This window comes from Hipposideros armiger, unplaced genomic scaffold (genome assembly GCF_001890085.2).
Source record: "Hipposideros armiger isolate ML-2016 unplaced genomic scaffold, ASM189008v1 scaffold_373, whole genome shotgun sequence".
Classification (NCBI taxonomy): domain Eukaryota; kingdom Metazoa; phylum Chordata; class Mammalia; order Chiroptera; family Hipposideridae; genus Hipposideros; species Hipposideros armiger.
Genome location: NW_017731723.1, coordinates 1665085 through 1678117, shown reverse-complemented (window position 1 = coordinate 1678117; position 13033 = coordinate 1665085).

Below are 13033 nucleotides of genomic sequence, written 5' to 3'. Positions count from 1 at the left end.
TAAATGAACAATTGGAAACTGAAATTCAAAAAAATTACCATTTATAATAGCTCCAAAAAGAATATGATATACTTAGCTATAACTTTAACAAAATATGTACAGGGTCTACATGCTGAAAATTACAAAACGCTGATGAAACAAATCAAAGAAGACCTAAATAAACAAGGGGACTTACTCTGTTCATGTATTAGAAGATTTATTATAGTTAAAATGTCAAACTTACCCAATTGATCTGTAGATTAAAGGCAATTCCAAGGGAATCCCACTATGATTCTTTGTAGGTAAAGACAAGCTGATTATAAAATTTATATGTACAAGTCCAGGAACTAGAATACTTAAAATAATTTTGAAAAAGAAGAACAAGTTGCAAGACTCACACTACTTGATTTTAATATATACTGTAAAATAAAACTACAGTGATCAAAACAGTATGGTATGGACTAAAAAATAGACACATAGATAAGTGGAACTGCATAGAGACTCCAGAAATAAATCCATAAAATATGGTCAAATTTAAAGAGCTTTGTTGAGGTAAAATTGACTTACAACAAATCATACAAATTTAAAGGGTACAATTTGATAAATTTTGGCATATGTATACATCTGTAAAACCATCACCTCAATCAAGATAATGAACATATCCATTATCCCCGAAAGTTTCCTTGCATCTTTTAGTAATCCATTCTTCCTATCCCTCTCCACCTACCTACTTTATCTCCTGGCAATCACTGATCTGCTTTCAATCATTTATGTTTACACTTCTTGAAATTTAATATTAATGGAATCATGCAGAATGTACTGTTTTGTCTGACTTCCTGAACTCGACAATTATTTTGAGAATCATCCATGTTGTAGCATGTATCCATAGTTCATTTTTTTTATTGCTGTGGGGTAGTCCATTGTATCCATTTTGTTTATCTGTTCACGTATTGATGGACATTCAGGTTGTATCCCATTAGGGCTATTACAAATAAAGCTGCCATGAACATTCGTGTATGAGTTTTTGGACATGTGTATGGACTTATGTTTTCTATTTCTCTTGGGTAAATATCTAGGAGTAGAATGGCTGGATGAAGTGGTAATTATGTGTTTAACTTTTAAAGAAACTGACAAACTCTTTTCAAACTGTTTACACCATTTTACATTCCCACCAGCAGTGTCTGAGAGTTTCAGCTCTGTCACATCTTCACCAACACTTAATTTTAGCCAGTCTAAAAGGTGTGTGGTGATAACTCATTGTGGTTTTAATTTGCTTTTTTTTTTTAATTTGAAGATCTTTTCCTGATGTTGAAGACCTTTCCAAGTGCTTATTTGCCATCCATATATCTTCTTTTATGAAGTGTCTGTTCAAAATTTTGACAAAGGTATGAGAGCAGTTCAACAGATTGTCTTTTCAACAGATGGTGGTAGAACAATTGAAAATTCATATGCAAAGTTTGAAGCTCAACCTATACCTCACATCAAATACAAAAATTAAATAAAAATGAATCCCAGACCTAAATGTAAAATTAAAAACTATAATACTCAGATTAAAAAATAAGAGAAAATCTTCATGCTCTTGGATCACAAGAGCATATAAAGAACTCTCCCAACTCAACAGTAAGAAAGCAAACAACCTATGTTTTTTAATGGGCAATGGACTTGAACAAACATCTCCCCAAAGAAGATATACAGATGGCAAATAAACATATGAACAGTTGTTCACATCATTAGTCATCAGGGAAATTCAAATTAAAAGCCAGAATGAGATATTATTACAATTATATACCTACTAGAATGACTAATATAAATGATGCTGATAATATGAAGTGCTGATAAGGATGTGGCGCAACTGGAACTCTTGTACATGTCTGGTGGGAATGCACTGTTGTATAGGACAGGCTCTCTGGAGAACAGTTTGATATTTTCTTACAAATTTAAACATATACTTGCCATTTGACCCAGCAATCTCATCTGTAGGGATTTATTATAGAGAAGTGAAAACATTTATGCTCACACAAAAACTTATACACTAATGTTTAATAGCAGCATTATGAATAATTGCCGCCAACTGGAAACTATTAAAATATTCTTCCATGAGTAAATGGATGAAAAACTGTGGTCCATCCATACAATGGAATACTACTCAGCAATGAAAAGGAATGGGCTATTGCTACACACAACAATATGGATGAATCTCAAATGCATTATGCTACATGAAAGAAACCAGTCTTAAAAGATTACATGCTGTGTTATTCACTTCATGTGACAGTTTGGAAAGACAAAACTATAGGAACAGATCCGTGGTTGCGAGGGGGTGGGAGCAGGAAGAGATTATAAAGGAGCAGTATGAGGGATTTCTTTTGGGAACTGGAATCATTCTGTGTCCTGTTTTTGGTGGTGATTACAAGGATCTATGCATGTGTAAACCCTCGTAGAGCTGCACAACAACAAAAGGGAAGCTGATGTATGTAAATTTTTTGAAAGTAATAAAAAAAGATTGATGGGTGGTTTCAGGTGTTTGTGCAGCCTGCTCTATCCTTGTCAGTCCCCTAAACCTGAAATACTTGGTGAATAAACCCAAGGCCAGTGTGGCTGGAGCTAAGAGCTGGGGAAGACCCAGTGAGGTCAGGTAGAAGGGTAGGGCAAGCCCAGGTATATACAGCCCTAGAGACAGTTGGAAAGGAATCTGTGCTTCTTAAAAATCATTCTGGGGGCCGGCCGAGTGGCGTGTTGGTTAAGAGCTGGCTTGGGACGCCAGCTCTGAGCAGCAGGGCCCCGGTTCAGATCCCACATGCGGGCCAGTGACACTGCGCCCTCTACAGCTAAGATGGTGAACAACAGCTCGACCTGGAGCTGGGCTGCCGTGAGTCGCCGGTGACGGCGTAGGCTGCAGTGGGGCTGGCTGGCAGCAGGCATGCACTTTCGTGAGCTGCCCTGAGCCACCGTGAGCGGCCGTCTAATGGCCGGTGAGCGACTGCCTCACCCAGGAAAAGCACAATGATAATACCAACTTGGGCAAGTGAAGCGACGTCCTCCACCTAGACTGAAGAACAAAAGGACAGCAACTCGTCTGTTCCCCTTCCCCCAATTCCCCAACGCTGTTCCCCTCCCCCAATTCCCCAATAAAATCTTAAAAAAAAAGAAAAAAGAAAAAGATTGTTCTGGCTCCTATGTGGAGAATGGATGTATAACTGAATTATGGGAAAAGGGCCTTTTTATTTATTAAAGAAAATGATTAAAGAGAAAAGTAATCATACCTTGAGAAGAGAGGTCCAAATAATTGTAACATTTAACTGGGGCGGAGGACAGGAAGGGAAAGGAAACCAGTTTACTTTGACAATGCGGTGTGGTCTTGTGGTTAGAATTCCCTTGTCTGGCTAACTCCAGTGATGAAGGGACAGTGCTTTTTTTCCAGTGTGTTTTCCTGGCCTTCTGCCTCAGAATAAACACACATGGTGTCTCCAAGCTTTGCAGAGGGTCCCAGGCACAGGGTGACCTGCTCCAGACCACAAAGCTTTCCTGCCAGCTTCCTTCAGCCCATAGTTCGGGTCCTGTTGCTATAAACACAGCTCTCAGGCAGCCCATGCAAGTTCAGACACCTCCTGGAGCTACCTCCTATGTCATCCCTATTTCTCAGGGACAAGTAGGGGTTCAGCCACGGAGCACAGAGCATAATGGGAAGGACTAGCCCCTTGGACCTGGAAAATGAGGGTGGTCAAGGTTGGGAGGCCCATGAGTCACCACTTGAGGTGGCTTCTCATTTAACACAGAAAAGAGATACTTGGGTGCCAGTATAGATCTGTATTTTGCCAGACCCCCTGATCAGCAGCAAAAATGCCAACCCAAACCCCCAAGTCTGGTTGACAAAATGGCATTAATTCTGGAAAAAGGAAAGAGAGAGGAAGAGACAGAGAGAGAGAGAGGGAGAGAGAGAGAGTGTATGTGTTAAGCCTGAGTTCTAAGAATCATTGATGCCTCCCAAGGGGGCATTTCATTTGGTTCCTGAGATGTTTTTGTTCCTGCTTCATTTCTTCTCTTCAAAGCCCTGATCACCTTGGTCTTGGTCCTGGGCAAATGACTCCTCAAAGAAAGGGCTAGGCCTGCCCTCATTGGAATCACTTAGCATGGGTACTACAGCCAAGCTCTGTGGCTCAATTTCAAGTTCCCTTTTAAATGGAAACCATTTGATACACTTTGCCCATGCAGTTCTAAAGTCTTTGAGTACACTGAAAACAAAGGGGAGAGTGCTGGCTCAGATACTTAACTCCCTGCCTACACAAACAGTGGTAATTACTAAAAACAAAACACTACAAAAATAGATAGGAAAAACAGAAAATAAAACTTACCTTTAATTGTCAACAGAAAACCCAATAAAAGAGGATTGGTTGGTGCATTTCCCAGAATATCCCACATGTTGCCTTCATGTGTTCACTATCATCAATATTTGAATGACCAGGATCAAGATGACACCTGGGAAACCAGGAAACAAAAACAAGACCTAAGCTGGGAGTCAAGGAAGGTACAGTCAAGCCATGGCTCTCAGGTCAAATAGCTCTGTAGCTTTAGGGACATCAGTGACCTTTGCCTTTCTCAGGGTCTCAGTTTCCTCATGTGGAAAATAGAGGGCTACGACTTGGCCTATGTCTCCCAAACCTGTTATACCTGGAAATTTTTCATACTGCTTAGACTCTCCAAATTTTACCTCTGGTCTTAAATTTTTCACCTTCTCTTTACCACATATGTCTTCATAGTTATGGGACGTCTCTGCTTGAATACCCTACTGCTACCACAAACTAATTTAGTAAAAGTCATACCTCTAGATCAGCCCTCTCATTTACCCGCCTTTCTCTTTCACCCTTTATCTCAGTAACAAAAGAATATATGGTGTAACCTAAATGACAGCTTTTCCTTCCTTCTTAAGGGTCGCCTCCGTCTATATTTGGGAGGGAAGTGGGGGTTGTCACCCTCCTCCAGTATGTGAGTTTTCCTGAACTCTGTCCTTATGAATCTTGTTCTCCTTCTAGTAGCTCTGGGTTCTGTGTGAGCCACGTTGCTACAGTAGGTAGAGAGAGAGAAATGAGCAGAAGGAGAAATCTAGCCCTGGTTAGAAAGCCCCTTGCTGCAGCTCCTACTTGGGTCAAGACCCCTTGCAGCTGCCTAGCAGGATTCCAGGCTTACACACACACCTAAGGGATGTGTTTACACGTGCCCTTAAATTAAAGGGGTGTGTTTAAACATAGCCCTATATCAAAGAGATGCATTAGAAGAAAAGAAGACATCCTGCTTATCAGGGAACACATCTTGTTTGTCAGGACCATCAATACCTTACTAGCCCAACAGGATTCCCGGTTTTCACATACCCCAAGGGGATGTGTTTACATATGCCCTAAAACCAAGGGGCGTGTTTACACAAGCCCCTAAATCAAAGAAATGCATTGCTAAATGCCAGAGGACTGGGCACCTCAGGGGGAGGAAAGAGAAGGGAGAGGGGAAGGCAATTCTACCCAGAGAAATAAAAGCTTTCATGCAATGTCACGTGGGGCTGCACCCCCCTGTCTTGGGTCAGTCCCCCCGCCCCCGGATGTCTCAGAGTGTACTGTCTTTTACTAATAAATTTCTGGCTGTTTTATTCTGCGCAAAATTCTGTCCCTTGATTAAAGTATTTCCTTCAAGAAGACTAGAACCGAGGTTTCAACATCATTTCCTGTCTCTGGTCCACAGGGGGCAGGCTGGCTCAACACCCTGCTGCTTCCTGAGTCTGTGTGCAGGGGAAGGCAGGTGAACGCGGGCGTGTCTTTGTTCTTTACAAAATTATCACATAAATGCGAATAAATGTATCAGACTTTATTAAAGGTTGAAAAAATAAAACTACAACAAATAAGAGAAAAATTTAAACAGCCACCAGTACCATTTTTCTTGGAAAACATCCAAGATGTAGAAAAACATCCAAGAAATGAAACATTTCACAGGAGGAACTTCTTTAGGTGGGTGGTCTCCAAAACCTAATCATGTTCCCTTGACCTTGTATCTGCTTCCTTTTGGAGAGACAGCCTCTCTCTTCAATGGGCATACCCTCCTGTATTTGAGAAACTCCTCCTCCCACCTATAGGGACTGATCTGTCACCGAAGGATCTCCCACCCCCCACCCAATTCCCAGAAGCTGATTTAGCCAAGTCTTAGTTACTCCATCCAGAATGGCTCAGCAAATGGTCCAAGACGAATTTGGGCTCTCCAAGTCCTTCAGAGCCAGATAAGCTGTGGAGGATGTGGGGTCCCCAGATCTGGTCATCTTTAAGATGTCCACCAATGTGAACTAAAAATGGAGCTCTATGGTCTTCCAAATATCCACGGACTAATGGTGCGCGCGCACACACACACCACTACCAATGACAAACATTAATTTCCAGGATTGCATAGATTCAGTTTAGAACTTGAAGGAAAAAACAAAACAAACTTTATTCCCCCTAACTTCCCATACTTTGCAAGGCTGCCCCTTGGAGTTTTACTTTACGTTCTCTTGGTGACCAGAATATGTTCATGTGCTCAGCTCTTCCCCCACCTATTCTACTTTCAGACTGTGCTCCCTTAGTCTGAACAATAAGAAAGGTGGCCTATTGGTCATATACCCTTTAACAGTAGCTTGTGGAGCTTCTCAAAGACCCCCGGAAACTTGGAGAATATTCCTTGTAATGTGAGAGACAGATAAAATTCTTAGGTGATGGGGCCATGCTGCTCCCCAATTTCTGTATGAGTGTGGGGAGTGGGGAGAGGTATGTGACAATGAGGAATAAATCTAGTTACAATAGTAATAAAAAGGGAGATGTCTGACCCATGCTTACCAATTTTTACAGCACCTCTCAATCCTGACTGCACATTAGAATCACCTGGAGAGCTTTAAAAATACCAATGCCTTACCCCTGAATTATGAAATCAGAATTTCTGTGGGTGAGTTCTGGGCATCACTGTTTTTAAAAGTCTGTAGGTGATTCTAACGTGCAGCCAGGGCTGAGAGCCACTGATGTGTAAGGATGGAACATTACCACAGCTGGAAAAGGTCACATTTTGCTGCACCTAAAATGAATTCTGCAGCCCCAGGCAGCCTTATTCCATCAGGTTCCTTCAGCATCCAAGATTGTTGGGGAAATCTCAAATAGAGTGGGGAGTGAAGCTATTGGATTCCTATGACGCAGGCTGCGGAAGGTCTGGAATGGCAGTTACCACCAATTTCAGAGGCAGATTCCCACCACCTAAGCAGGTTCTTATTTTTAATGTAAAGATATGATTTCGATTAGCATCCAGCGCCTGATGCAGAGTGGACCCTCAACAAATACAGTATTCGTTGAAATAATGACTAACGACCCGAGCATAAATCGGCAGTTACTTTATTCTACCACGAGATGGCGACATACCAAATATCACTATAGAACAGTCACCCCCGCCAAAACGAAAAGAAATGAATAGTTGAACCAGGAGATAAAAGATGTAACATAGGTGGTTTTTTGGTTTTGGGATTTTTAAAAAATCTTTACCCTTTTATATAAGTGAATCAACAAAATTGAAAGTGGTTAAAAATAAAGTGAGACCTATAACTCATCTCTCTCCTAGATGGTCAAGCCATTTGGTTGACATCTGTGTCACGGTGTCTCAGGAAAGTAGGCCAGGGCTGAAAACTAAGCTCTTTTATATATAAGGACAATAAGTGGTACCTATTTGGTTGCTGTGCCAATAAATCATCTGCCAAGAAACATATTTCTAAGTGACGCTGGTCCCTAGCTCTCCCTATCCACAATAGGGAGTTTGGGGGAACTGATCTTGGAAACACAGATAGAGTCAGTTATTAATATAATGAAACCTCTGAGAACATGCCCTTGTAAATAAAGCTGGCCTTGGTCCCAGGGAAGGTGGGTGAGATTTCTTGTCTATGTGTTGGGTCCTAGGAGAGGAGGCAGAGTGACATCTCCTGAGCAGTTTCTGATTGATAAGATGACATCTAGGCCTATGGCCCTGGTGTTTAAAGAGACTGCATTACCCCAGGGAATCAGAGGTCCCACCCTGTCTTGGCTGCATGCTGCCTCTGGGACACTGAACACAGGGAGATCAATCATTGCCAGAGTGGCAAAGTACCTACCTGACCATCTATTCCTGCAGCACCTGAGCTGTCCCTAAGGCCAGTCACTTGATTCTGGCAGGCGAGGAGGAGGAGGAGAAACAGGCACACAGGGTGGGGACAGGTTGGGCTGATCTCGATCAAAGTCGTCCTGAGCCACTTAGAGAGGGGGATGAGGGTTAATCAGATCTAGGATTAATAACTATTCAGCCTCTAAGCTCTGGACAAGATGCTTTCCATCGTGACGTCCTTTACTCCATTAATAGGTAGTGACTTGGGACCAACCCCAGATCTGCTCTGTTGGATCCTGAGACTCTTGGACTGCTGGATGCTGCGGAAGAGGAAATCATAAATTCAGTCTTCAGTGCCTCTGAGCCATCCTCTGCTGTGTCTTTAGAAAGCATCCTGTCTCTTCCCCAGGGTAGCTATTTCAGATCTTCACCACTACTCCCTAATTCCATCCTTACATCAACTCCCCTCTCAACAGATGGCTTTGCCTCCTAGTTCCCAGAGAATATTGAGACCACCTGGCATGAAATCCCTCAACTTCCAGGCTCCCTCCTACAGACTTATATTTATGTCTGCCACCCCCCCCATCCTCCGGCCAGTGTCAGGGAACAGAGGTGTCCCACCCATACAGAGATTAGAGGTTCCTCACTTGTGTCCTAGATTCCACAGCTTTCAACCCTTCCCAGTTTTCCTCTGGGTCTTCGCTCTACTAACTTTTATCTCTCTTTCTGGCTCGTTCCATGTACAAACTCCCTCATCATCAAACATGAAACCGAACAAAACAAAACTCTTCCTTAAGCCACTGTGAGACCTAGGGTAGCATATTTTCAAGCTTCTCAGTTGTCCCAGGCCTAAGGGCTCAGCTTCAGATATGGGGCAGGTATAGAGATACAGGGGGATGAAGAAGAGATAGAAACCCCTTCCCCTCTTCTCTCTAGTTAGTGGTCAGCTACCACTCAGAAGTGGAGCAGTGAAAGTAAACCCGGGGCCCCAGCCGCAGCCTGCTGTGCGAATGTGACAAAGACCTTGAGATTGAGACGTTGACACCGGAGCTGGCATCAGAGGCTTCCGCAGGCTGCTGAGACTGTGGGCAGTGAGAGTCTCTGTCCCAGGTTGACCTGGTTCTCACCTCCCGCCAAATTGCACCTTCAGTCTCCAAGACCAAGGCCAGAGTGGAAACGAGCCATGTAAGAAGCCTGTCCTTTCTGAAGATGAAATGCTGGCAGGAGCAGCAGCGGAAATAGCACTTACGGGTGAGGGGTGGACAATGTCCGGGCCAAGGTCAGAGTGGGCAGCTGCGTGGGCGTGTGCAGCCTGTAGATGAAATGAGTGACCGGGGGGAACCTGGATTAATGTTCATGTCACTCTGTGTTCAAACAGTAGAGAATCGCCACACGCAGAATCTAGCCCGGGAAACCTTCCAGACTGGCCTTGGCCATCACAGCCACGGCCCTCCCACAGGCCACGGATGTCCCTCTCTGCAGCTGCTGTTACAATGCACTGACTCAAAGGCCCCCTGGGTGCCTACTCTTCGATTTTCCTAATCATTACAACAAAACAGCATTGCTTGAGCTCATCCCACATGTCCAGCAATCTGCTAAATATTCTCCATGTATGATCTCATTTCATTTAATCATTGCCAACTCCATAAAGTAAGTTTTATGATCTCCATCTCGCAGGAGAAACAAAGATTTAGCAGAAGTCAAGTCATCATCCAAGTCATCACATCAGCTAGTGAGCGATGGAGCCAGAATTTGAGCTCTGATCCGTTTGCCTCCATGCCCTCTTGGTTCTACTGCCCATATACGTCTGACAAGTATATGAGTGTTTCCCAACACACTCAGGAGCAAGAAAAGTCCCAGTACTAATGTGACAAGCCCTCACTTGCCAGGGTCAGCAGTACGGCCAGTAGCAGTTATTGCTGAGAATCTTCTGTCTTAGCACAGTCTTCCTAAAAAACAAGAGGCAAAACTTATACTATGCTAAAGCTTAATGGGAAAAGAGAGTTAGTCCCAGGGCAGTGATAGTGAGAAGGAGGGGAAGTGAGGCTGGTCACAATTTACCCCGCGGGGCGTTTACTCCCTCATACTTTTCAGTGTACCTGGGCCCTCTGGGCAGCTTTGGGGCCAGTCTCAGTGGTTCCTGTTCAGGTTCCACATGGGAGCTGGAGCTGTTTCAGCTCCTCCTATCAGAGTGGGCATAATAAAGGTCATGCCAAAGCCCAGTGCTCACCACCAGGGTGGCTGAGATAGCCTGTGTATTAGGAGGTAGGTGACAGTGGCAGCAGAGGCCTTCCATTGAAGAGGACCAGGAACAGAGCATGGTGGGGAAGCAAGTGGTCTCAAGCATATCTGACTTTTCATTTCTTTCAAGATCAAGTCCAAGTTCCTTAGCATGGCACCCAAGACTCCCCCCAGGGTGGCCTCAGCTACTTTTCCAACCTAGTCCACGGCACTCCCACCCCTCACTTTCAGGGCCACCATTAGCCCATGGAGCTCCTGTATATGAATGAGAAAAAGGCACCACCCACCCTGTGGGCTCTGGGTTTAGCGGGCAGTACAATGTTTTGGTGTAAATTATAAAAATAAAGCACTTTTTCTTCCTGGTCACTGTTTATGCCAGGGTGCACAGCTGGATTTCAGTGTCCCCCTTGGCCACCCATGCACAGAAGCCTGGCCAAACACAACAAATCCCAGATGAAGAAACAGGCCCAGAAAGGCGAAGCTCTTGCCCAGGGTCACACAGGTCCAGACCCAGGACTCAGTTTCTGACTGGAGTTTAGTTTCTGCCTCCCACTTCACCCCCAGGGCCCAGGTGGGCAGCCAAGAGACTACCCTTCTCCCATCTCAAACAGAAATTGTTCTTGTTTTCCAGGTATGTCTGGTACTGACTCTGTGTTCCAACCTGTTCCAGTGCCCAAGGCTGTACCCCAGCATTCCCTTCCCCACCCCCATGACCTGCAGAGAATGAGCCACTGGGTCCTTTGCCAGTGACCTTATGGGGAACTGCTGCCTGCTGACTTCCTGTTTTTATATTCTTTCTTCCAATGCTTGTTTTTTCTACTTTGTTGTTCTTTGGTCATTTTGGGTTCTCCTCCCTAGTCCACCCTACAAAAACGAAACTTGATTTTTTGTAATTATTTTAAACCCATGTTTAGATAAGGAGATGTCTTTTTTCCATTTGAGTGTTGTTTCTCCTTCTCTTTCTCTCCCTCCTCATTCCTCATGGTTTATTTCCAAAATGATAGTCTTCAGGTTCCACAGCGTGGAGAAACAAACTCAAAAGCTGTGTCTGCAAATGCCATGTGAATTCAGCATTCTGTGTCTATGAGAAATTTCGGTCTGTTGGGTGCTGAGTAGATGGAGGGGAAGAAACCTGCAGCCTCCACACCGTGATACTCTAGGCTCCCTAAGACAAAAGACACAGTCCCCACTTAAAAACCACGTGGGCTTTCCACTTCTTCAGGGTCAAGTCCAAATCCCTTAGTATGCATCAAAGACCTTCCAAAGGGTGGCCCATTGTAACTTTCTAATCAAGTTCACTGTTATTCCATCTGCTTTTACCTCCCTCCACCCTACTTCCACTGTTCCAGCCACGCTACACTTCTTATGTGTCTGGGAAACACCATACTCCCTGTGCCACCCTACTTCTATTCTACACTGCGGTTCTTCTGCTGGAATCCACTTTCTTTTTTTTGCCTCGGGAACTCTTACTGGTGAATAACTTGCATGTTCCCTTCTCAGCAATGCCGTCACAGACTCCTGCAAGTTGAATGTTACTCCTGCTTCTGTGTTCCTTTGCATTTTCTTCCTCAGTGTAAATACAGGGTATTTATATTTACTCTTAATAGTTAAGAACCTCGCTTATACACTCTCTTCGGTGGGATTTGATTCACTTTTTCCTCCGTTTGTATTAATCTAGTCTCCTTCTCCCTTACTGGATCAGTCATGTGCATTTACATTTATTTGCTTTATAGGTTTTTATCTCTGGGATAAATGGCTTTCTCTCCTATTTTGTGTATACACAGTGCTCGTGTGTGTGTGCGTGTGTCATATGTACGAATATTTGGCAATTGTAGTATATTATCAGACCACTAGGGCCTGAGAGGCAAGTTTTGTGTGGGGTGGTGAGAACTGAAAAGGTTGGCCACTCACAGTGTTGACCTCCCATGGGAGGCTGTGGATCACTTAACAGGAAGCCAGAACCCAGGGCAAGCGGGAAAAAAAAATGTGTGTTGTGTCTTCAGGGCAGTGTTTATCAAAATATAGTTTGTAAACCAACTGCATCAGAATCACCTGGGGGCTTTTTAAAAATTCAAGTTCCATGGTCCCAACTTAAGCCTATGAATCCAAGTTTCCGGAGCCAATCCCAGGAGTCTGCACTTTAATAAACCACCAGGAGATTCTTCTGCACCGGAGTTTGAGAGCCACTGATCCGGGGGCTTTGGGAGCTGGAGTTCATGCCACTGAAACTGTGCTTGTCAAGGTCACTAGTTGTCTAACCTCCTGAATGTCTAATTTTGTGGCTTCTTTTCCAGCCTCATTCATATGCTCTCTTCGATGGTATGTGACCCACCAGAGCATTGAAACGCTACACTCCCTCACCCTCTATGACATCCCCTGTTCCGGTTCATATCCTGACTCTTTAATCATTCATTTCCGTACTCCCTACCTGGCTCTTCTTCCAAATGTCCCTCCCTCTTGTGTCTTCTCTTAGGTCCTGACGTTGGTCCTGTCCTTGACATTCCCCACCAGACCTATGGCTTCCACCACCACATGCGGATGCTGATGGTGTCTAAGGTGATGTTTCCTGTACAGATGCTCCTTTGTCCCTTATCCCATACATACAGCTCCTTCCTGGAGATCTCCACCGGGATGGTCTCAGGCATCCCAAATTATACATTTCTAAAACTGTACTGTATCTCTTCCTCTTATA